Here is a 26,695-nt window from a genome sequence, read left to right as displayed (position 1 = left end):
AAAAAAGGACAAATGCTGTATGATTCCACTTATGTAAGATACCTAGGGGAGTGACCTTCAGAGACAGAACACAGAAGAGTGGTTTCCACCGCTGGGGGAGACAGGAAATGGGAGTTATTGTTTAATGGATACAGAGTTTCAGTTTTGCAAAATAAAGAGAGTTCTGGGGACTGCTTGCACAGCATCGTGAGTGTACTTAAAACGACTGAACTTAAAAGTGATTTAAAAGTGTACTTAAAAGTGATTAAGATGGTGAATTTTATGTTACCCATATTTTGCCACTTTTAAAACATTTTTTAAAATACTGACTTCAATCAAACCACTACAGGTACCCTGGTGGCCACCAGTTGGGGAAGGGTGTGCTGTTGTTCCTGATCTATAAGACCCGATGAAATTGTTAATGCTTTTTCCTGTCAGCAGCCAATCTCACTGATAGGCTGCAGCTGCTGTCTGTGCGCTCCAGTCCAAACAAGAGTCCGGGCCACCCCCTTCTGGCCTGTGATTCTTTCCTAGGGGAGCTACAAATATGACTCTTAAGTTAAAAGGTATGCATAGGGCACATGCATGCCTGTATCCCCAGGTGGGCACCCTGTTGAACCCCTGCACATATGGGAGAGTAGGCCAGTACTGAAAGAGTCCACCCAGGTCAGCCGTGTTGGATCACACAATTGTCAGATGTAATGTCTGGGTTTTTGACGCCATCGTTGGAGCTCTAGGTAACGTCCCACGGTCTCTGGGATTGCACTCTGGGCTTCCCTGGTGGCTCAGTTAGTAAAGAATCTGCCTGCAGTGCCAGAGACCTGGGGGGTTCGACCCCTGGGTTGGGAAGATCCCCTGGAGAAGGGAATGGCAACCCACTCCAGTATTCTTGCCTGGAGAATCCCATGGACCAAGGAGTCTGGTGGGCTGTAGTCCATGACTATAGACCTGGTAGGTGAGAATCCGCCAAGAGTTGGACACGACTGAGCGACTCACACTTTTTGCACTCTGCATGAATGTCAGGTCTGCATGGGAGCTGTTTCCCTGCAAGCAGGGAATGCTTGAGTTTCTTCGTGAATTAAGACCACTTAGATTTCTGTGACAAGTGGTTTCTATATGAGTCTTTTAGATTAGACCTTCTGCCTATCGATTCTTTTAAAATGTATTAGAATTTCACAAGTATATGTGAATTACGTATCTTTTATTTTTCCGGGTTGGAAAGGAGATGGGCAAAGGACAAACATTTCATGTTTCATCACGAACAAGAACTACTTTCAGGTCCAGCATGCTGATTAACTAATATGATTATCCTTCATAACAGCAGCATGATATAAAGAAGATTTCATTTATTTTATTCATAATTATAATAAATTCTCTGTGCTTCCTTTTCTGATTGCTTACACACTTCCTCATGTATGTTAGTGTGTATGAGACAAAGTGTGTGTGTGGTATATTTTGTGACATCCTGAAATTTGAAACAAGGGCAGCTCACATGACTGAAAGAGCAGAGACTTTGCTTCTGAGACCTCTGACACCTACTCCTGCAAGCTTCTATCAAAAAGTCAGCTGTCAAATAGCTTATAGAAAATAGGCTTTTCAGAACATAAAAAGCAACGTGAGCACATTTTACCCTGAATGTCTCTTGATTCAAGCTCTCTTGAGAAATAGAGGCCAAGGGCCACCTGTTACTGGAAAGAGACCAGCTGACCTCTGACCAGACTGCTGCTGGGGAGGTCTAACCACATCTGTGAGTTCCATCAACATCTCCCTTCCTTGGCCCATTAAGAAACTGGGGCAGAACTCAGGAGGAGAAGCTGCTTTCACAAGTCTGAGATGAAAGAGCCGCTGGGATCCAATGGTGATAACAAGGACTGACTCTCTTCCGTGCAGTCCTAAGAGCTGACATGTCCTTGGCCTTCCAAAATGTTGCTTCCAGAATACCAACCCGTCAGGACCCTGGGGAGAAACCACCACAAACGGTGAGACCACTGGCTGTGATCTGTGGGTCTTGGTGATAAAAGCAAAGTGACTCTTCTTCTCTCTCAGCCCCCAGACTCTCAGGTACGGTAGGACACTGTCAAGACTGAGCCTGTGTGCTAAGAGAACTTGGATGGCCTGACTCTGAAGCCCAAGCTGACCTCGGCAGGAACTGTCTTTGCAGAGAACACAGACTCCTGAAAGAAGGGGGAACAAGAGCTTTAAACCAAGTTTGCCTTTTGCATTCCATCAGAAACAGGTGTTTGCTTCGGTGGAAGAGAGAGTTCACAGAGGGATTTCATGCATAGCTAAGAGCAATGGTGGAATTTTTCGGATGTCATAGCTGGGATCGACTTATATCATCAGGGCATTGTCACTCCAGTGGCTTTCTACAAGCAAGATATTAAACACGTGTGTGTGTGCCTGTGTGTACACAATACTTGAAGCTGGTCAAATCAGCACCCACCATTTCTCCAGCATTCTTGGGTATATTTCCAATATAAAGGCACTTCTCTTATCCTCTGGTTATAGTAACCCAAGTTACTTTATTCACAACATCTCGTTTGATTTTCATCACAATGCTATGAGATAGGCATTGTCTCCATTATATAGATGGGAAAACTGATGCTTAGAAAGTTTGTGGAACATGCTGAGGGGACATAACCAGGAAGTGCCAGAGATGGGATTTGATTTTGATTTCGCCCCCGATTCTGCTCCCACAGATCCCACAAGATAAACAGCACACGTTGCACGTTGTATTAGCTGCAGAGTCAGTAAAAATTCCCGGGTGACCATCTGCAAAGCCCATTCACTCACCTTCCTCTCCTCGGCCGAGCTGACCCACAAGTACCAAGTGTGGCAGGGCCTCCCTTGTCTCCTCACCGAGTGTCCCTCTGCCTCTGTTGCTTTCAGTCTTTTCCAAGATTAACATCTGACCTACCTTCTTTCCATGACCTGGATGGTCAACCCTCCCAACAACGAGTCCTGAGTGATAGAATCGGGTGAAATGACCTCACCATCTTTCCTAGTAGAATGGCTATCCTTCTGCGGACTTCTGAAGAGGCACCATTTATGCAGCCATAACTAACTGCCCAGTCTTCTGTTTAACCAGAGTTCCGAGACATCAGATCCTCTTGACAGCTGCATAGAAGTAGGAAAAAGTCAGTTTAGCTGTTGATCATCAACTCACTCTTTCTATTCTCTCCCAGATTTCTTTATTCTTTATCTTCTAGCTCTTCAGCTGTCTGCCTTCTTTAAGAAACTGCACTGGGTTGCTCTGCTCGAGATGATAGGTAAATAGACGGAGGGGTGAGTAGATGGGAAGATAGGTAGATATATGATTGATAGATAGATAGGTAGACAGAATATAGGTAGGATCTAGATCAGTAGACTATATATGGGTATGTACTGTATGTGTACATATATTATTGATTTGGGTTCCCCAGAAGCAGATTCTGAGATAAGTGTCCACATGCAGGAAGGAAACACTAGGGTGAGGATGAAGCCATGCAAAACAGGAAAGAGAAGAAAACTAAAGCAGACTAATCAGGCAACTTCTTATTGAAGGCAAGTGGCACTTGATTTCTCTGGGGACCTTGGGAGACTCTAAGACTTCCAGTCTCTCAAGCTCCACCCCAAATCTCCTGAATCAGAACATGAATTTTTAACAATATCCCCTAGTGGTAGAGTTTATAGAGCACTGGAGCAGAATATGCCTCAAAATTAAACTAACGATGCGGCAGGGAAGTTGTGAGATTTATCCTTCCGCTCTCCTATTTGACGTGGGTTGTGGGCAATTTCTGAGGGTTTTCATTCTCTGGCATTTCTGGCTTAGCCTTTGTATTGTTGGAATGATCAGACTCCAGTGGCTAGAAAAAGTCCTCAGACAGAGAATTAAGTGTATTAGCAGTAAGCAGTCCTTGGCACATATAGTTATTACTAGTTCAGCTATGATTCAGATGTATATAAATGTGATATTAAAGTTGAGATTGAATTGCAATAATAACAACTTCCATGAGTGTAATACTGATCCAATGTTAACGATGCATTAGGTAGATTGAAGTCAGCAAGATTACATCTGGGCTTTTATTTGAAATAAAGCAGTTAATTTACCTAGCAGAGAAATACCATTATCACAATTAACTTTAGAAGCACTAAAATAAATCCGTATTATTTTTTTCTCAGAGTTATTTGAGGCTTTTTCAAGTAGGCCATGAGTGAGGTCAGGAAATGGGCTCCATCTTTCATTTACTTATTATAATTCCTAATATTAACCCCCAGGAGGGGTTGGGAGGAAGGCAACCAGTGTTCTTCACTGCAGTACCAAACAGTGCACCACACATATCCTGGAATATGTTCAAGAGCTGAAATTATGGTGGAAAAAAAAAGACTTGACTCCTATTATAACGTTAAACACGGTAAAGACAGTTGGATGACATCCAGAAAAATCCATCACTGCTCCCGGACACAATAAAGTAACTACAATAAAGTGATTTCAAGGGAAATGTTAGTTCTCTTGCCCATCACTTGCATTTTAAGGGGATATTAGGGTATTGCATATCACACAAGGAAAAACTAAAAAAAAAAAATCAGGATGCATCAAAAGTTTCTAAATCAGCTTGGAAAAAATTAGAATAATAACCTCTTATTAATTCAAACTGTGATGTTGGAGAAGACTGTTGAGAGTCCCTTGGACTGCAAGGAGATCCAGCCAGTCCATCCTACAGGAAATCAACCCTGAATATTCATTAGAAGGACTGACGCTGAAGCTGAAACTCCAAAACTTAGGCCACCTGATGCGAAGAAATGACTCATTGAAAAAGACCCTCATGCTGGGAAAGGTTGAAGACAGGAGGAGAAGGGGACCACAGAGGACAAGATGGTTGGATGGCATCACCGAGTCAGTGGACTTGAGTTTGAGCAAACTCCAGGAGATGGTGAAGGACAGGGAAGCCTGGCATGCTTCTGTCCGTGGGATCGCAAAGAGTCAGACACGACTGAGCAACTGAACAACAACAGTAATTACTAGAAACAACAGACTTAAACAAAAATCCTAAATAAGGATTTTGTGTTCAAATAATAGCTATAAAAAGGTGTGAATCCAAAATTCTGTATTTCATAGGATGTATTCATTATGAGCTCCAATTACAAGCTTAACATGAACGTAAATAAAATTTACAACAAAAATGAATGAGCAGCATATCCTGTTCTACATTTTTTTTGCTCAATATGACACCAAATGAATTTTAATATATGATAAAATTAAACTCATTATTTATTAACCAAGTACCAAAATGGAAAAAACCTTTCATTTAGAAAATAAAAAGTTGATGCACAGAGTATATTCTTGAGTAATGAAACCCTACAGAAAATATTCTTATACCTGCTTCTCTCCTCTCGGTCTCCCTTCTGTCTGCCCTTTAGCATTAGCAGCAAAACCAATTTTGTATCTAATAAGTCTCTCTTGAATCCACCAAGCACGTAACTTTCTGTACACTTCCTCGCGCTACAAAAAAAACTGCCTTTTTTAGAATAAAGTCTAGTGAAATTCTGCTTTTGCTGACATCTTCTCTTTCTCTTTATAAGCAGTTCCTGCTCTGTCCAGCCAAGACACTGAAGAAGACATCAGTGGCTTTAAATCGTATATTTATTTATAGTGTGGTTGACAGACTCATTGGTGTTAGAAAGAAATGTTCTGCCAAATTTGACAATTCACTCCTTACTCTAATCCAAATTTCAGTTTAAAAAAAGAACCCACAGTGTGGAATGTCCATTTGGATTGAGGAAGAGGGTATTTTCTTCAAAGAAATAAAATGATTTCCCTTTTCCCCAAAGTCTGTGTAGGAAACAGCTTGTAGAGGTGTTGAGATGAGTCTGCTGGGGGCAGACTGGGCTGCTCACCAGCAAAGGACTCACTGCTGAGACTGAAGTTAAGAAGAGTGCACACTGGGATGGGTCTTTGGGGGTGAGAACAGATGTGTGAACACCAAAGGTCCAAAGCTGAATGGTATGTATCAAAAACTAACTGGATTCTGAACCAGTCCTGTCTAACAGAGGTGTAATGAGAGCTACAAAAGTCATTGTCAATGGTCTGTAGCCTCATTAAAATAGTAGAAAGAGGGACTTCCCTCATGGTCCAGTGGTTAAGACTCCATGCTCCCAATGCAGGGAGCCCGGGTTTGATCCCTGGTTGAGCTTCCCTGGTGGCTCAGACAGTAAAGAATCTGCCAGCAATGCTGGAGTCTTGGGTTCAGTGCCTGGGCTGGGAAAACCCCCTGGAGGAGGGCATGGCAACCCACTCTAGTATTCTTACCTGGAGAATCCCCAAGGACAGTGGAGCCTGGTGGGCTACGGTCCATGGGGTTGCAGAGTCAGACATGACTGAGTGACTAAGTACCCAGGGAACTAGGTCCCACAGGCCAAAACTAAGAGTTGGCTAAAGATACTACAGGCCGCAAACTAAGACATAACAAATATTAAAAAAAAAAAAAAAAATAGAAACCAAGTTCATTTAAATAGTATATTTTAAACCCAATATGTTCAAAATGATATCATTCCTAAAAATGGATGAGATGTGTTTTTTTGCATACTAACTTTTCAAAGTGAAGGGCAAGTGTTATCCTCACAGCACATTTCAAGGGTCCCAAAGTCACTTGTCACTAGTTGCCACTGTGCTGGCCAGCCCAAGTCCAAACAATTCTAAAATACAGAACCTCTGAGAGCCAGATCAGAAGGACAAGGTGAAATCATAAAGCCAGACTACATTCTTATTATCATGCGGTCTGACCTCGTTCATTTATACTTAGAACTCCAGCAACCTAAGAGGCTTTTCTTGCAGTGCAGGCAGCTTCTTTACCATCTGAGCCACCAGGGAAGCCCATTATTTTGTCATCCAACTCGATTTCACGTCAACACACGTTATGAGCTGCATACCCTCCCCTACACATATAACCCGGCAGTATCTTATCCTGCAACCCCTGGGAATCTCTTTAAATTAGGAAAGTACTTTAATTCTGACTGGCTTTTCAGAACAAAAAGCAGTGTTGGTACATTTGGGTTAAAAGTGTGATCTGCCTAAGGTACAGAAAAACCGTTATGTCAAAGCTTCATCTAGGTTTTTGTGTGGCCAGAGCAAGGACTTCAAAAAGCGAATAGTTCTGTTACTTGAAAAAGTGATATATGTTAGGGCTCATTTTTAATGTGCCGTGGGCCTCTGGTCAAGTTGTGGAATAAAGAAGGAGACAGAGGCCAGCCTGCCACTTCAGTGCATTGTAATGTATGTCGCTCAGCAGTCTGAGCACACTTTGCTGTAATTAGAAAAACGTTTCTCATCCTTAACATGGATCTTGATTGCAGTATTTCTGACACTTAATGTCTCTCCTGAGACAGGAGTTACTTCTGAGATGACTCAGAAATAATAAGGCATGTTTGCACATAATACTACCGGGGAAATCTCAAAAAGTGCTGAACTTGGAGAGCCAAGATTTATCCTGGACTGTCTTCAGGAAACCCCCCACCTCCCAGCGAGAGTTTGGGAGAGACTTAAGTTGAGAAATGTCTTGCTTCAAGGGTTGTCCGAGGAATCGTACTGCTTGAGTGTAGACATGAGTAGGGAGATCATTCTAGGACATAATTGCTACCAGTGTGGAGGGACGGCTTTCTCCAAGGGTCAGTGAAGAGTCACACCCTACTGGTTTGAAGAAGGAAGCCCACCTCACAGAGAGGTAAAAGCCAAGGTTCAGGAGCCAACGCTGAGCACACTGTGTGTCTGGGAAAGGTTTAACTTTCTGAGTGATTTTCTCATGAACTATTGGAAGAGCTTTGTGAAGGACACACTATTAATTTCCCTTCCTCTATTTCTTTATAGTTTTTCTTTGTCTTTATTTTTTTTACTTTGTTTATTTATTTTTTGCCTGCACTGGGTCTTCGTTGCTTTGCACAGGCTTTTCTCTGGTTGCAGCGAGCAGGGGCTGCTCTCTAGTTACGGTGTGTGGGCTTTTCACTGCAGTGACTTCTCCTGTTGTGGAGCATGGGTTCTAGGGCACTCGGGCTTAAGTAGTTGGGGCACACAGGCTCAGTAATTGTGGCTTGAAGGCTCTAGAGAACCGGCTCAGCAGTTGTGACACACAGGCTTAGTTGCTCTGTGGCACGTGGAATCTTCCTGGACCAGGCATCGAACCCTGCTTTGGCAGATGGATTCTTATCCACTGAGCCACCTGGGAAGTCCCTCTTTTACAGCTTTGCAATAACAGTTTTGTGTGATAGAATAAAAGCAGAACTAGCTATATAATTGCAGGACAAGTGCAAAATGAAAATGCAGGAACCCTTGTTAAAAATTAACAAGAACTCCAACAGAATGTGGTATACACTTATAATCAAATATCATTCAGTCTTAAAAATGAAGGAAATTCTGACACATGGTCAGTAGCTAGCAGCAGAATACTAAAGACCAAAGAAAAATTTTAAAGCAGTCAGAATTAAAAAGTAAATTACTTACAAAGGACCAATAATTAGACTAGCAAAACTCTTATTAGCATTAGTAAAGCCCCCAAAACAATAGCAAAATGACTTTATGTATTGGGAGAATATAGTCATCAACCTGGAAGGTTCTATCTAGCTAAATTATTATCAAGACTAAAGGTGAAGTAAAGACAAGTTCAAACAAACTGAGCCTGAGAAAGCTTATAACTCAGGGTCTTTCTATCACTGAAAAAACTACAAAAGGATGCGCATCAGTAGGAAGAAAACAAAGGCAGGAAGGGGGACTGACACACGGGTATTTTGTAGTTTCTCATTCTATCCCCATAACTTTTCATATTGTCTATTTCCCTTTTTCTCTGTGCTGCGACAGAGGATGAGATGGTTGGATGGCATCACCAAGTCCCTAGACATGAGTTTGAGTAAGTTCCAGGAGTTGGTGAGGGCCAGGGAGGCCTGGCATGCTGCAGTCCATGAGGTCACAAACAGCTGGACACAATTGAATGACTGAACTGAACTGAACAATGAAAATGGGGGTATATATGGGCTTCCCTGGTGGCTCAGATGGTAAAGAATCTGCCTGCAATATGGGAGACCTGGCTTCAATCCCTGGGTTGGGAATATCCCCTGAAGGAGGAAATGGCAACCAACTCTAGTTTTCTTGCATGGAGAATCCCATGGACAGAGGAGCCTGGAGGGCTACAGTCCATGGGATTGCAAAGAGTCAGATATGACTGAGCGACTAAGCATGGCACACACATACCTTCTCAAATCAGTATTTTCATTTTCTGTGGATAAAGACCCAGAAGTGGAATTGCTGGATCATAAGTTCGTTCCATTCTTAATTTTTTGAGGAACCCTCATATTGTTGTCTTTAGTGGCTGCCCCAAGTTATGTCCCACCAACAGTGCACGAGGGTTCCCTTTCCCCTGCACCCTCACCAACCCATTATTTCTTGTCTTCTTGATAATAGCCATTCTGTTAAGTATGAGATAATATCTCACTGTGGTTCTGATTTGCTTTTACATAATGATTAGTGATATTGATCACCTTTTCATGTACCTGTTGGCCCTCTGTATGCCTTCGTTGGGAAAATGTCTACTCAGATCCTCTGCCCATTTAAAAAAATAAATTTATTTCTTTGTTTGGCTGCACTGGGTCTTAGTTGTGATATGTGGGTTCCCGAGCTCACAGGCTCAGTAGGTACAGTGCATGGGCTTACTTGCCCCATGGCATGTGGGATCTTCCTTCCCCAACCAGGGATTGAAACTCATCCCCTGCTTTGGAATGCCAATTCTTAACCACTGGACCACCAGGAAGTCCCTGCCCAGGTTTTAATTGGTTTTTTGTTTGTTTGGAGTTTCTTTGCTACTGAATTGTATGAGTTCTTTATACATTTTGGATACTAGCTCCTTAGTAGATACATGATTTGCAATATTTTCTCTCGCTTAGCAGGTTGTCTTTTCACTTTGTTGTTGGTTTCCTTTTCTGTGCAGAAGCTTTTTAGTTTGATGTAGTCTCATTTGCTTATTTCTACTTTTATTTCCTTGGCTTTTCATGCCAAATCCAAAAAGCCATCGCCAGGACTAATGCCGAAGAGCTTATCACCTATGTTTTCTTCTAGGAATTTTAGTTTCAGGTCTTACATTCATGTCTTTAATCCATTTTGAGTTAACTTCTGAGTATGGTGTAAGATAGGGGCCCACTTTCATTCTTTAGCTGTCCAGTTTTCCTAGCACCATTTATTGAATATCCAACTGCTTCTTCAAAAGACTTGAAGCAGCTAGGAATAACCTAGAAATATAGCCAAAGATTTATTACCTGACATATGTATTTTATACCCTTGTGTACGTTCCTAATTTTCCTTCAATCAGAGGGAGATTATTGAGTGACTTACACGCTACAGGACTAAATAATGAGGAAAGAAACCGTAGATCTTGTATATGGTTTCCACTGTCTAGACTTGCTTATTTTAGATCCATCTAACGCATGAAGGATAATGGGACATTTTCCAAGACTGGGAAGAGCAACACGTAAGTGGAGCTGACGTCATAGTCCTTCTCGTGTTAGGAAGTTTCCCATCATTGTTCCAAGAAAGCAAACGCTTGGGAACCACACTGCAGGAAATGAATGGTTTCACATAAACGCTCATTTGCCCTGCCGTCTGCAGTGTCATAAAATGTTTTATAATGATGGCATCTCCTGCTCAGTCTCATCCCTTCTTGAGAAAAGTTTGATTCTTTTTAGAGAATGAATTGGTGACTGGGGATTTACATTTTCTCTTGGAGAGAAATGTTTCTCCATGTTTGTGAAAAGTTATACTAACAATACCTGATGCTGAATGTTAGGCATTAGGCTGATGTTTCCAGCACACTTAACTGCTTTTGGTAGGAATCAAGGAGGTCTTATATGTTCTTTCCATCCAACGAGGCTATAGGTGCTTCTGTTATCACCCAAAAGTATCCAAATAACCTACCAGGAGCAGTGACATGTGGCCCACTGACTCTGCATAGAACTGGATGCCCTGTTATAACACATGTTTGAATTCCACAGCCTCTCATCTGACCACCTGGACGCCTAAAAACAGCCAGGAATTCCTAACTGACCTGGAGTTCAGTGTCCTGGCCATGCCTGAGGATCAAGAATTCAGGATATGGGGTTCCAACACAGTGCATTGCACCACAGAGAACACGGTTGAGCAATCCGGTGGATGGCCTTAAGCCAGCCATTGATTTATGGCCAAGAATGCATTTCTGTTTCTGGTGACAGAAAAGCAGCTCTAAGATCCATTCTGGTTGACCACAGTAGCTGTTCTGATCAGAGCAGGCATCGTGAATTGAGTTGGTTTGGTTAATTCCCTGCTGTACCCTACATATGGGGCTCCCCTGGTAGTGCAGTACTAAAGAATCTGCTTGCAGTGCAGGAAACGCATGTTCAATCCTGGGTCAGGCAGATCCCCTGGAGAAGGAAATGGCAACCCACTCTGGTACTCTTGCCTGGAAAATTCCATGGACAGGGGAGTCTGGCGAGCAACAGTCTATGGGCTCGCAAAAAGTTAGATGTGACTGAGCGTGCCCGCAAGCAGTATAGTACATATACAAGCTCTGTCTACTAAGACAACACTGAATCTGTAATTTCTTCAAAGTTTACAGTAAGTTATAAGAAAATAAAAGACTAGAATCAAGTGCCTAGGCTCTGTATCAGGTTACTCAAAGATTACAAGGAATTCCTCAGAATTTAAGGGAAGCAGCAAAGTCTATTCCAATAGACAGCTACAGATTTGATTTTGATCAAGAGTTTACTCATTTAGTTTGATTCAGTTTGACCTTTGAAGCCTTATTGTGAGCTAGACATTAAGCTACAGAGCAGAAATAAATGGTTCCACATCCTGAGTTTCACTAGCTCACTATACCTAGTGATTATAGAAAAGAAGTTAACATATTTCAACAGATTGCTTTGTCATTTGCTACTCTTTGGTGGGTCAGAATAGAATTGCTCATAGCATATACATGCTGGTTTTTTGTTCTCGAAGTCAGAATATACGGTAATTATAACAGATGATAACTTGTGTATAAGTTATGGTGCCAATAAGTGGTATCTAGATCCTTCAGTTTTAATATACTTCACATGACCACTTTCTCCTACACTGGGGGAAAAAAAGCAGAGCTTTTCTCTACCAATCCTACTTTTTAGAATATGATTAAGAAGCTGGATTTTACCCTCAAACCTGCTTAGCTGAGCGATATTTATCTGCAGGATAGAAAACTCCAGACTTCTCAGTGGTGATGGTTACATTAACTCCAGAAGGAAAAAGTGGGAAAAGTTAGAGCAAGTGAGAAAGAAAGAAACCAAAGAAAACAAAACTTTAGCTCCAGAAGAAAAGACAAAGGAAGTTTGGAAATTTAGAAAGAGGAAAGAAAGCAAAAGAAATGATGGACCAAACACTGTTAGGAAAAATATTTTTTTAGTCTGAATAGCAGGCTGATTTACTATAATCCTTCATTTCTTTGCTTATATACCCAAAATAGGATTCAACTTAGCTTCAAGTAAATGACATCAAACACCAAAAGCACCGAATGACTCATAAGTTAGAAAATCAGTTGAATGAGCTACAAAAAATAGACCCAAGTTTATTTTTAGAATTTAATAGAGCAGTTTCATTTTCCTCTAATAACATGTCAGAATATACAATGGCATTCTCTAAGGTCTAAAAATATATACTTAAATATATTTTATATGTAAAAATATGATTTAGCATGGTGCTCTCCTCTTGTGAATTTTTTTTTTTTTAGTTAAGTGCATAGAACATTACAAAACCACTCACAAAGCCATCTAACCATGATTCTTGAGAAAGACGAATAGGGAATGATTGTGTATCATATTAGGATGAATTACAGAACTGGAGTAGGAAAGATGGTATTAGAGACGGTGTTTCTCACCTTAGTATTTTCCGGGTCTTCAGAAGGTCATTGTCCACACCCCCAGCTGTGGTCCATTGTAATGGCGGTCACACTTTTAATGGGCCCTATTTATTGAGTCTGTGTTTCATTTCTCCACCAGTGCCTTTCTCACTTGACTTTTAGCTTGTAGTCATTCACCACATAAAAATGCCAGAGCTAATAAGATGATTGGATGAAAATGCAGAATAATAACCATGTAATATGAAATATGCCGTAAATGTGGTGTACACATATTATATATTATGGCAAAACCTTGGTAATTGCCTGTCTGGTTTAATTTTCAGCTGAGTAAAGGGAAAAAAATCTGAGGTTGTGCTATCTTTTGCTCTATTATTCTTATTACAAATATCTGAATTGGTCAGGGAACCACAGAAATCCATCGCTCCAGTTTTATAGCTTTCAAAGTTTTTGGAATTGGAGGCTAACCTAAGGTAAAACATTTACTCAAGCACAGCTCTCCAGAGTTCTGTGACTTTTCTCATCAGAAATGAATTTCAAGTTAACCTTTAAATAATAAGAAACAAGAGTTTCCTATGCAATTGTGGGGTAGCCAAACCCCAGGGTAGGAATGGGGGCAGGACCCAGGGCAAGGACATGGTGTTCTCACTCACCCTTGTTTGTGATGGCTGTAAACACAAATGAACTTCTTGGATCTTGGAATCTTGCTGGGGGGGTCTCTGTACAGAGAAAGAAGTGTCATGATTTGGGAGTGGAGGGTGGACGGTGACGGTAAAATCTTGGGCAAAATTCCAATGTCTACCAATTCCAGCCTCTCTGTTCTCTGTCCTTTGTAGCCTCTGTCTTCCAGCTTAAAGCCTGAGCAAAGCTTGCCTTAGAAGGCACTTCAAGCCTCTGAACTAGGGAATTGATCCTCAGATTTCTGCAAACATCCAGGGGGGTTGCCAGGTGCTAGGGATCCCGGGATTAATAACTCCAAGTCCCTGTGTGCAGGTAATTCAAAGTCTGACGGAGAAGTTTGTACTAGCTTCCCAAGGCTGTGGTTAACCAAGTACCACAAACAGGGTGACTTGGACAACAGAAATTTCCTTCCTCCCCGTTCTGCAGGCTGAAACACTGAGATCGAGGTGCCCGCGGGGTTGGTTCTTCCTGAGGGCTGGGAGCGCTTCACAGGCGGCACTAGTGGTAAGGGAACCCCCCTGCCAATGCAGGAGGCCCAGGAGACTCAGGTTCAGTCCCTGGGTCGGGAAGATCCCCTGGAGGATGGCACAGCAAGTCACTCCAGTATTGTCTGGAGAACTCCATGGACAGAGGAGCCTGGAGGGCTTCAGTCCACGGGGTCGCAACGAGTCAGACACGACTAAGTAACTAACACACACACACACACACACACACACACACACACACAGGCTGGGAGGGAGAATCTGTTCCGTTATTTTCTCCTGCTTCCAGCAGCCTCAGGCATTCCTTGTCTTGTTGGTAGTGCTCTCCCGTGTCTCCACATTACCTCCCTTCACGTGTATCTGTCTCTGTGGCCAAGTTTCCCCTTTTTATAAGGACATCAGTCATATTGGATTTGGGCCCAACTTAATGACCTCATCTTTTTTTTTCTTTTTTCTTCTATCTTTTGGCTGCCCTGCAGGGCACATGGGATCTTAGTTCCCCAACCAGGGATCGAACCCACACCCCCTACACTGGCAGCATGGGGTCTTTCGTCTCAATGATTCCAGCCACGTTTGAGGCCCCAGCCTGACTTGGAGGTTCATGCTGAACACCGAGCGGCTCCCTAGTCTTTGCCCAGCAAACTAGCCCCCACCCCCCACCACATCCTTCCCTCCTTCCCTGCACCCCGGCCCTACTTTGTGTCAACAACTTAACTCCCTGTTCCAAGAATTTCACTGAAAAACACCTTTCACTTAGCAAGCATTTTCTACGCCTGTTGGTCTAGGCTCTACTCCTGGAGCTCAGCATATACCCTTGTCTTCAGTGAGAAGCTCAGCCTAGTGAAGGACAGTAAAGAGTAAAACTCAGAGGAATAGAGCTTTTGGTAGAAGCCACCATGGGGTGATATTGGTTGGGGGGTGAGGGGCGGTGTAGAATCAGCCCTGAATTCAGCTTCAGGTGAAGAAGAGAGCAGGGAAGGCTTCATGTAGGAGGGGACACCTGAGCTGAGTCTTGACATCCATGCAGTAGGGTTTATTCAGGTGATTATGTAGAAGCAGAAAAGACATGCAGTGTGGTGGAAAAGGATATTGGGACAGATAAAAAGACAAAAGGAGAGTACATAAAAAGATGCTCAGTAAATGCTACAATTATTAGGTGAATAAAGAGAAAAGAGGGACTTCCCTATAGCACAAACACTAAAGAATCTTCATGCAGTGCAGGACACCAGGGTTCAATCCCTGGATCAGGAAGGTCCTCTGGAGAAGGGAATGGTAGTCCACCCAAGTGTTCTTGCCTGGAGAATTCCATGGACAGAAAAGCCTGGCAGGCTACGGTTCATGGAGTTGCAAAGAGTCGGATACGACTGAGCGACTAACACACAAAGAGAAAAGGAGAGTAGTGTGCTTGAAAGAGGTGGGTTTGAGCCATTTTCTTTTCAAAAATAGACAGCTTGTCTTGGTCAGCTTGGGCTACTATAAGAAAATACCATAGCTTGGGCACCTTAAACAGCAGACGTTTATTTCTCATAGCTCTGGAGACTGGGAAGTTCAAGATCAAGTTGCTGGAGTGTTTGGTATCTAGTAGGGCTCTCTTCGGAGAAGGCAATGGAAACCCACTCCAGTACTCTTGCCTGGAAAATCCCATGGATGTAGGAGCCTGGTAGGCTGCAGTCCATGAGGTTGCACAGAGTCGGACACAACTGAGCGACTTCACTTTCACTTTTCACTTTCATGCATTGGGGAAGGAAATGGCAACCCACTCCAGTATTCTTGCCTGGAGAATCCCAGGGACGGGGGAGCCTGGTGGGCTGCCATTTATGGGGTCGCACAGAGTCGGACACGACTGAAGCGACTTAGCAGCAGCAGCAGCAGCAGCTGGGCTCTCTTCCTGGCTTGCAGAGGGCTGCCTTCTTGCTGTGTCCTCAGATGATGGAGAAGTAGTCTCTTCTCATAAGGGCACTAATCCCACCATAGGGGTTCCACCCTCAGGATGTCAGCTAAACCAAACCCCCTCTTTAGGTCCCACCTCCACATACTGGGTAGACCAACCCAATACCATCACCTTGGGGATTAGGGAGTCAACATACCAATTCAGAGACACACAAACATCTAGTCCATAGCCCAGCTGTTGCTGATATTGGGAGGAGAAGGAATATGTGGTGCAGAAGAAACTGACTGACACCTTCCTCCAGCCAAGCCCCAATGCCAGTGGACGTGAGCACAGAAAACCATAAGATTCCTGTGGTTTGGCTCAGTCAGACCTATGATCAGTTACCAGGGCTCTCATGGTGGCTCATCACTCAGTGTAAGTGTAGACCTGTTCAAGACAGTCTTTTATTATTAGTATCTAGCCCTACAAACTGGGGTTTCTCAGAAACCCACAGATTTGCCCAGCTCAGGGCTGCAGAAAGCGGACGCAGTTCTTCCCCAGCCGGGGCGTTAACAATCTCAGCTAGACGGGAGCATTGCTGGGCTTCCTCCCCAGCCATCACGGGTTTGTGACCGCTCTTGCTCCAGCACTGTGGTCATCTGACGTCAGGGGGTCCCCCAGAAGCCTATGTCTAATGCTAATTTAAGACAGGAAGCCTATTCCATGTGACTTCCTTCACCTCAGCACAGAACTCCTTATGCCCTGACACCTTAAAATGCACGGGCAACCCTCAGGTAAGTGTGAAGTTTCACCAGGTTGTCCAATAAACCACAAAGCTTAAGCAAGATTACAACTAGGGCTGAAATTTTTGAGTCTGTAAGAAAGTATGGTGAGAATATAGGTCTCATCAGTTACCTAATCATCTGTGTGTTTTTATAAACAAAACTTCGGTGTTCCTTTAATGTCGTGTGGATATCAGGAAGGAAGCAGCTGATGTCATGTGTTTTCCTAAAAGGCATCAAGAGTGTTGACGAGGTCTTAAGCTGGAGAAAAACACTGGTATAGGTGCGATTTGCCATCCTCTAGTATGAGCTGTGCTGGTAGGAAGGAGGAATTGGTTAGAAAAAGACGCAGTGTACACAGGAGAATCTATGTGTCAAAAAACAAGGTCAGTAATGAAGCAATGTGTCTGACCTAGGATCATACTAGCAATGTGTCATACTAGGATCCTGGGTCACTGAGCAATTGTGTTCCCTCTTCTCTGAGTCCCATCTGTCTTTTTCCAACCTCCCTGCTCCTGGTTTGTGGGCTGAGCTAAGTCCCTGTCCTGCACCAGGCATCATCACCCAGAGAGTCTAAAGACGAATACCCTGAGGGCTTGGTTTCCATCCTGGGGTGGGAGAAGAGGGCTGGCATTTCACAGCTCAGGCTCTGAGATTCCACAGCCTCTGAGCGTAAAGGGGAGATGTTTACAACTGCTGTCTGGCTTGAGGGCTGGGGTGTTTCTCTGAGATGTGTTTGATAAAACCAGGATTCTGCCTTTGAGACAGAAAACAATCACATGTTGTTTTTCATAAGAAGGAAATGTATTCCTCTTCTTTCCACATTCAGCTTTGGTTATTGAGAAGGGTCATTTATAGTGTTGACTCAAATTCTGTATGGCATTGCATGAAAGAAATAATGACTTCATTGGTTAATCAGTTCAGTAGATTGGACTGAATTCTTAGTACCTTCTGGGGGGTGGAAATAATGGTTAGACCCAGTCTTCCCGTACAATGAACCTCTGAGTGTGTGGGGACCAACAGCAGGGCAGAAAGCTCTGTGCTTCATCCATTACTGTATCTGCCACACGGAGTGTAGTGTTTATTCAGTGCTTACTAGCTGTTCATCAAATATTTGTCAAATAAATGAATGAGGTCAGCCCCGCTTGAGGACAGAGAGTCCTTCCCAAGCTGAGAGGTGAGCCGTTCAGGCACAGGTGACTAGGGCAGGCTTCATGAAGAAGGTGGAATTCGAGCAATGCTTTCAGGAAGGGGTTGGACTCCAGGCATCAGGTGGAGGGGGTGACCAGAAAGGGGTTATTCTTTCAGGTCAGGGGGCAAAGGTGAGTCAAGCCAGGAGGGCGTTTTCAGGAGGTTAAAGGACAGAGTGCAACAGGCCGGGCAGGGGGAGAACAGCCTAAGAAAGGTGGGCTCAGAGCGCGGGCGAGGAAACCACCTCCAAGCTGACTCCCCACGTAGCTGAGGAAGGGGAGCGACGGAGAGACTGGGAAAGGTACACGGGCAACCCAGCCCAGTCCATGGGACTGATGGTCGGCTCCTTCCTGCCGTGATCTTAACCCTTTAGGAAAAGTGGGAAAAAAAAGCAAACTGACTTCCTATGTACTTTCCAAATGAATCTTAAGGATCATTAAGTTCCTAGTCAACTTTGAATAAAGGTATGAAGAGGAATAAGAGCGGATCCCAGAAACCCCATGGGCTGCTCTCAACCACAAAGTGTCCCAGGGGAGAAGCAGCGGCCCATGTCCCCTGTCCCTGCGATCATGGGCTGGAGGACCGCAGGCGCCCGGGGAGCCCAGGTCACTGCCCTGCAGTGGTGTGGGGTGTGGGGTGCCCATGTGTGCAGGTGAGGTGTGTGTGTGTGTGGTGTAGTATTTGGGGAGTTTATGTGGTGTGTTTGCATAGAGATGTGTGTCGGTCTGTGGTGTGTGTGTGGGTGTGGTATTTGGGGGTGTGTGGGGTGTGATGTGTGTGTATGAAATGTGTTGGGATGTTTGTGTGTATGTGTGTGTGTGGTGGAATGTGTGTAGGACTGTGGGGTGTGTGTTGTGGTATTTGGGGGTGTGTGGGGTGTGGTGTGTGTGTATGGAATGTGTCGGGATGTGTGTGCGTGTGGTGGGATGTGTGTAGGGCTGTGTGTCTGTGGTGTGGTGTGGCATTTGAAGTGTGTGGTGTAGTGTGTGTGTGTAGGGGTGTGGTGGCACCGAAAGGGCTCAGGGAGGGGTAGACAGGACCTGGGGCTCAGGTCAGGCTCTGCCAAGTTTCCCCTGAGCGGGCCCTGTGTATATGGCAACCTCAGTGACAGTTACACACACACACACACACACACACATGCCAAACCCAGAAAAACAAACTAGTCGGGAAAAGGACAAAAAAAAAAACACTCATGAGATTAGATTTCTCAATAAAATAGTTACAGGAAATTGTTTATACTCCAGGAGAGAGGAATTTTTTTCTAGAATTAGCTTTTACATCCGTGTTGCAATCCTGTTATTCATCTAAGTTGGAGCCATCAGCCTTGCCCGCGGCACCCCCTCACTGGGCACCTCTGCCTTTGTCTCCCCTGCCTTCCTGGCAGCCTGTGACCTCCAGAGGGTGCGGACTGATTCATTTACATAGAGCGTGACTTGTACTAGGAGCTCAGTGAATTTTCTGACTGCCTGGGGTCTGGGAGAGGCTTTGAAGTACAGTCTCCTTGGGAGTCTCGAACGTGGGCCGGAGAAGGGGGGCTTGCTGATTGCACACACACCGCGCACACTCACAACTTCCAGAAATGACTGTTGCTTTTTAAACTCATGTGATGTACTATCACATCCAGGAACAAACGTGCTTTCTGAGGACAGCATAAGCATTCAGCACGAACACAGGGGAATTCTATCCCGTGGAATTCGTGCTTGAATGCTGCGGACAGTGTCAAGGGCCACTCATCCTCCCCATCCCCAGCCCCACTCACCCTCAGCCTGCCTGGGACCCCTGGTCCAGAAACCCTGGATCTGTCAGGACCAGCTAATCCTAGCCGGCTGCAGGAAGCCCTGCGGAAGCTCTGAAATGCTGCTTTTCTAATCCTTGGGTCCTGTCCCTGTCCTCGGGAGGCCTCTCAGAGACCTTCCATCAGAGGAAGAAGGAGCGTGAGGATTTACGACCCTCTGGGCAAGGACCACTCGACACAGCTCCTACTTTGTTGGGGTTGGTGAGCGGGGTGGGGAGTAGAGTGGAGGGACTGGTTTATCCCACTCTTCTAGTTACAGAAACAAATTTCCAGTGATAAAAACCGGATAGCTCGAACTGTCACAGACATTTAGAGGCAGTAGAATGTGGATCACCAAGCAGTGCCTAGGGAAGAATTCTCCAGGCCCTGGGATTGGAGCCCGTGATGTGGGTACATGGGAAGGCATTCCTAGCATTCCTGTGCAGGGGTCAGCTGAGGGGAGCTGGGAGTGGGCAGAGTCTGTAGGGTCAGGGTTCCCTAAAGCCACTTTCTGTGCAGGAGTCAGAGAGGATGAGAACCTTGCAAAGGCAGGGTATGTGCAAGCGTGTGCGTGCACATGCATGCGTGTATGGGTACACGCACACCCATGCATGCACATATGTGTTTTAATAGGAATCTTTATTTGCACACCCTGCCTCTGAAATCCTTTTACCTCCCTTTTCTTAACCTGAAAAACAAAGCCTGAGCATCAGTCAGGATAACAATAGCTCACATGCGGAACTGCAAACAGCTCCGAAGTGGGCTTGTCATATCTTTGTCTCGTTTATTACTTTATATTGTTAGCTGGTTTTGAAGTGATCCCACATCTGCCCACTCCTGGAGCTTTCTGGAATGCTTATCGGCTGAATATTGCATTCTTGCAATGCCACTTAATTTAAATGAATCTTAGAATGTTCTCTCTGTGCTTGGAGAAGCAGATAAGAGTATGCACTTAACACTCACTTGCTTTTCAGAGGTACGCCTCCTCCAGGAGGGTCTGGGAGGAGTAGCAGCAGGAGTGCCCAGGGATCTCTCTTTCTGACAACGAGGGGCTGGGCTGTGAGTCGCTGTTGCCACTCTGACTCTACTATTTCAGCACCAGCTACCAGCTATGGGAGTGTAGGAAGGACCCTGTCCCAGACTTTCTCTCTGCTGCCCACCCACCCACTTCTCACCCTGTTCAAATAAGGGCAAAGCGCCTTTTAGCAAGGCCAGCCAGGGCGAGCTGAATCAAATTTTTACCCTTCTGTCTATTGAAAGCCACGTGCTGTTGGTTATCACATGCTCCCACGCCTTCTCAGCAGCTGTCCCCACTGGGCAAGGTACGACCCGGCCTATGGCCCCTGTTATGTGGAACAAGGTTATTCTTGAGGACTGTGTCAATACGGGAAAATCCCTAAGCGTGTTCTGCTGCCCTAGAGACCGTGGGACCCGTGACAGGCCCAGGCCTTTGCCCTGATCCATGAAGGAGTGTGACGTAGCCCTGAGGCTTAAACTCTGTGGTTGAAGGGAGGGTTCTGAGTTCTAACAACTTCCCAGGTCAGGACTCACTGGAATAGTAATGCGTTTTTTTCCATATAGCCACGCTTTGTTGAGTGCTTACTGCAGGCCAGGTTCTGGGCTTGGTTGAGCATTTGACATCATCAAATCCTCAGTCAGCCTATAAGGTACATGTTGCTGCTCTGTTTCATACACAAGACGCCTGAAAGCCAGGGAGCTTGCTCAGGATCGCACAGCTCACAGACCACCGCGCTATGACCTCAGTCTGGCCTCCCCTAACCCCACGTCACTATTTGAAAGAAGACCGCATTCCAGCATGTCAATGCATCCTTTCATTCAATAAAGGTTTACTGAGCTCCTACCAAGTGCCTGGGCAGGAAACACACCTGTGAACAAAACAGACAAAGCTCAGGATCTCATGGAGGTTACATGCTCGTGCACAGAGGCAGAGAATGAACAAGTGTGTAACACGCTTCAGCCAGTTCGGGGGCTCACTCATATCCTACTCTTTGCGACCCCATGGACAGCAGCACGCCAGGCTTCCCTGTCCATCACCAACTCCCGGGGCTTACTCAGACTCCTGTACATACAGTCAGTGACGCCATCCAACCATTTCATCCTCTGCCATCCCCTCTCCTCCTGCTTTCAATCTTTCCCAGCATCAGGGTCTCTTCCAACGAGTCAGTTCTACGCATCAGGTGGCCAAAGTATTGGAGTTTCAGCTTCAGCATCAGTCTTTTCCATGAATATTCAGGACTGATTTCCTTTAGGTTGGACTGCCATATGGCATTTAGTATTCCTTTGAGGTGAAGTGAAGTGAAGTTGCTCAGTCATGTCCGACTCTTTGCGACCCCATGAACAGTAGCCCACCAGGCTCTGCCATCCATGGGATTTTCCAGGCAAGAATACTGGAGTGGGCTGCCATTTCCTTCTCTAGGGGATCTTCCCAACCCAAGGATCGAACCCCGGTCTCCTGCATTGCAGACAGATGCTTTTACCGTCTGAGCCGTAAGATATGTTAAATGCCGCAGGGAGCAGTAGATCCTGGTAACTGAGAAGAGCTGGGGGTGGGGCAGTACTGCTTCTTCCTAATGTGGGAGGTAACACATTCCTGACGCTTGGACATAAAAATGCTTCCCATCATGCTGAGCACAGATTCTGGATTCCTGGAACCTGTCATGTCCAGCTGTGATGACAGCACGATGGCTCCCCAGCCAGCAGAAGAGGAATCTTCTCCAAATAGGTGCATTTCAGCTCAGTGGAACCTCCAGTCAGGACAGAAATGTTATAGCACAGACGGACTGAGAGACTCAGGGAACGATTCAATCCTGTCCGGAGCCTCACTCCCTAACTATCTTGACTGGGAACTAATTCCTTCCCCTTCTTCCTCCACAAGGAGCTTTTGAAAACCAACCCCACCCCCCACCCCCCCGCACCAATCTGGAAACTATTTAGAGATTCCAGAGAGAAAAGAGCTGTGTACCAATGTAATTACTGGTATTGTGCTCATTAAATATGACATGCTTGGGAATTCCTGGGGAAAACCACTCCCCGTCAAGGAAGGAGTTACAAAAGATGTGACAAATGAGTGTGTCTAAAAATCGGCCATAGAATCAGGAAGTTGATCAACTATTGATGTTTCTAAGCTGTAAAAACAAACAATTCTATAAAGTGTGATTTCGAGATCTTAAGAGAAGGTAGTCCCATGCTTTGGAAACCAAGTAATCTAACAACATAACCAAGTACTTTGAAAGGATTACTTTCCCGGAGAAATAGCAAGGTTTGTTAATGCCCCCACTGGGGCAAGGAGGTCAGACCTGCCTTGCTGCCTGAAATACCTGGAATGTCAGACTGTAAACAGCCTATCAAAAGCATCGTGTGTGTGTGCTTAGTCACTCAGTTCAGTTCAGTTCAGTTCAGTTGCTCAGTCGTGTCCGACTCTTTGCGACCCCATGAATCGCAGCATGCCAGGCCTCTCTGTCCATCACCAACTCCCAGAGTTCACTCAAACTCATGTCCATCGAGTCAGTGATACCATCCAGCCACCTCATCCTCTGTCGTCCCCTTCTCCTCCTGCCCCCAATCCCTCCCAGCATCAGAGTCTTTTCCAATGAGTCAACTCTTTGCATCAGGTGGCCAAGTACTGGAGTTTCAGCTTTAGCATCATTCCTTCCAAAGAACACCCAGGACTGATCTCCTTTAGAATGGACTGGTTGGATCTCCTTGCAGTCCAAGGGACTCTCAAGAGTCTTCTCCAACACCACAGTTCAAAAGCATCAATTCTTTGGCGCTCAGCTTTCTTCACAGTCCAGCTCTCACATCCATACATGACCACTGGAAAAACCATAGCCTTGACTAGACGGACCTTTGTTGGCAAAGTAATGTCTCTGCTTTTCCATATGCTAGTTAGTCACTCAGTCATGTCCAACTCTTTGCAACCCCATGGACTGTAGCCCGCCAGGCTCCTCTGTCCATGGGATTCTCCAGGCAAGAATGCTAGAGTGGGTTGCCATGCCCTCCTCCAGGGGATCTTCCCAACCCAGAGATAGAACCAAGGTCTGTTATGTCTCCTGCATTGGCAGGTGGGTTCTTTACCACTAGAGACACCTCTCAGAAAAGCCAAATATCCTTTGCCTGGGGGGAATTGAAAATTAATCTTAACCAAAAAAAATCCATATAAACTCATAAAACTCCGTCATACTTTACTCTTCTAACTCTTCCTAGCACCTTCAAGTGCTTTGGGGGAGTAAATGGAGTTTAACTTCTTAATTCATTAGGTAATTAATGTAACGACCATTTCAAAACACTATATATTCTCATTTCCTGTCTCAGAAAAAAACAAAACTTCGATTTTTCATAAGCCAGTTTTTCAAGGTGGAAAGATGGTCTTATTTCCGTTGTAAATTTGTCCACACAAGACTTTTCACTGTCTTCCCTCGATTCAGAAAAAGCAAATAAGAACAGGTTTCCAAATATACCAGCACTGTGATGACAAGCGTACTGTAGAGGACCAGACAGCTTTTGAGGGCATCTAAATCTTGCTGTGTTCTTAATTACTCGATGAAATTCTTGGAACAAAAAAAACGTTTAAAAAGTCCAAAGTAGTAGTGGTGATATTAGAATTATCGTTATCTTATAAATACCGTAAATTTGCACCTTCCATTGTGGCAGCCACTAGCCATATGTGGCTGTTGAGCATTTGAAACATGGCTCCTCTGAACTGAGAGGTGCTGTTAAGTATAAAATACACACTAGATTTCAAAGAATTGGTGTGAAAAGAATAAAGATCCTGTATTAATAACTTTTTGTTGATTTTATTTAAAAATGATAATATTGGGCTAAGTAAAATATATCATGAGATTTCATTTTACCCATTTTTTTAAACATATTTTTAGTGTAGCTGCTAGAAAATGTAAAAGCATATATGTGGCTTGCATTTTATTGCTGTTGGACATAACTGCTCCAGAGTTTAAGAAAGCATTAAGAAAGTGTTGATGGACTTCCCTGGTGGCACAGTGGTTAAAAATCTGCCTGCCAATGCAGGGGATATGGGTTCAATCCCTGGTCCAGGAAGGTTCCACATGCCATGGAGCAACAAGCCCCTGCGCCACGACTACTGAGCCTTTGCTTTAGAGCCTGTGAGATGCAGCTACTGAAGCCCACCCACCCCAGAACTACACATCACCGTTAATAGTATAATAGTAAGTGCATGCTCGTATACTCAAGCCCTTCCCCTTCAAATAAGCACAATGGTAGGCAAAGTATAATTTAAAAAGTCAAATCGATGTAAGCAGGCCCAGAACACAATAGACACCTGCATGGACCAGGTATGCAGGCCAGAAAAGCAAGGTCAGCGGTAGCACGTGGCACAGAGATCTGGACCTGCTTCTGGGGCAGGAAACGAGCAAACATTTCTGGGAATTTTGCTCATCTGCAATTATGGTAATTAAAATTACTCTATACAAAGTGGCAACAGGACTAAAGCTGGAGACTGGGGGGAACTTCCCTTTATTAAAAAAAATTATAGTAATAATAATAGTAAAGGCTGAGAAAAGCTCTGCTAATTGTTGCCTGGGAATATTGCCTCTTTGAATTGATAGAGCATAAAAACATTCTCATCTCCAGGAACTGGCCATAAACCTTAATACTTGAAGCCATAATCCTTGAGGTATATGAGCCCTGAACCTGTATCATAAGACTTCTTCGGTCAGCAAGCCCCAAGAAGCCAAATGGAGGCAATTGTAAAAACTAGAGAGAGAAGGATAAGCAGAGAAGGGAAAAAACAAAAAGAAAAAATTCCTTCCCCAAATGAGCCCAGAAACCATGATACCAAAACCAAAGAATAGAAGGCTAAGACAGAGAGCCAATATAAATCAATAAAAAGGATATACATTTAGCCAAACAAAATTAAAGTACAAGAGCAGCCAGACAGAGACTTTCAGGATGATAAAGGACACAGTGAAAGAATAACATCTTTAATAATAACTAAAAATAGAACATAGAATTGGCAAGCAAAATCAGAAAGAAGTGAGATAAAACTGATGGATCTAAAAGAGACAGTGTAAAAAATTTAGACGTGAAGATGTTTTGTTTAACAACTAGACTGTACAGAACCAGGGAACTGGAAGATAACCCTGAGGATTTTACTAGACTGCATCACATAAAGGCAAAGAGAAATATGACAAAACAGTTAAATATCTTACAGGGTAAATGGAAATGTCTAATTTATTTAGTAGAATTTCCCAGAAAGGTAGAAAAGCAATATTTAGGAGAGATTTGCTAATGTTTTTCCAAAACTGAAGAAAGACATGAGTCCTCAGAGTAAAAATTAAGTGTAAGGACCCAGAGGGATAAATAAATATTAATTACTACAAAGTAACAAATGTAGTGAGACTACAAATCACTGAGAACAAAGGGAGGGGGAAAAATCTTACAATGACTAGTGTGAAAAGGTAGATTACTTACAAAGGACTGACAAATTGACAGCAACAGTAGATACCAGGAGATAAAAGAATAATATTCTTAAAATGCTAAGTGAAATTATCTCAGTCTAAACTTTCATACCAGACAAGCTATCATTAAAAAAAAAAAAAGAAGAGAAATAAAGGTGGCTTTAGATTCATGAAGAAAGAACAGGAGAGTTTACCATCAATCGATGCTTATGAATACAAATATTAAAGAATGTATTTAAGGTCTAAAAAATGGACCCAGAGGGAGGGCATGGGATTCAAGAAATAGTGGTAGACAAAATATTAACAAAATGGGTTGATTAATTTAATCAACTATCTTAAAAGCTATTTTAGAAATTTGGGGGCAAAGTTTAAAATCTCCAGGAAGTGGTTGTTTCATGAGTAGTTAAATATGCCCACGAAGTTTGTAAGATTCCAAAATTTCTTGACTAAATGTAGACTTCAGTAAAAATATTATAGTCAAAGATTGGAGATGGTAGTAAAATAATAGAAGTAATAAAGTTAAAATAATATAAATACTTCCAAACCAACATACTAGAGAAAAAAGATGCATGGATAGTATTTAAGAGAACAATGACAACAATAACAATAACA

The 26,695-nt window shown here is 43.9% G+C and overlaps 1 long non-coding RNA gene across 5 annotated transcripts in view; it reads right to left on the bottom strand.

Moving 5' to 3' along the window:
• The window catches only part of LOC104985626, a 20,764-nt gene extending 6,407 nt beyond the window's left edge, over window positions 1–14,357 (bottom strand). For 2 of the 5 annotated variants that reach the window (XR_824951.1, XR_824950.1), the window contains exons 1-4: window positions 13,654–14,093; window positions 13,505–13,570; window positions 12,873–13,049; window positions 2,773–3,096 (exon numbers count right to left, since the gene is read on the bottom strand). This is a non-coding gene — a long non-coding RNA (uncharacterized LOC104985626). Of the gene's footprint in view, window positions 1–852; window positions 3,097–12,872; window positions 13,050–13,504; window positions 13,571–13,653; window positions 14,094–14,258 lie in introns of those variants that run through there. The other 3 variants (XR_824952.1, XR_824949.1, XR_824948.1) reach the window with 3 other exon arrangements.
• Window positions 14,358–26,695: the final 12,338 nt, after the last annotated feature.

Source organism: Bison bison, unplaced genomic scaffold (assembly GCF_000754665.1).
Source record: "Bison bison bison isolate TAMUID 2011002044 unplaced genomic scaffold, Bison_UMD1.0 scf7180017864053, whole genome shotgun sequence".
In the NCBI taxonomy this organism is placed as follows: Eukaryota; Metazoa; Chordata; class Mammalia; order Artiodactyla; family Bovidae; genus Bison; species Bison bison.
This window is presented reverse-complemented; position numbering and strand designations above follow the sequence as displayed.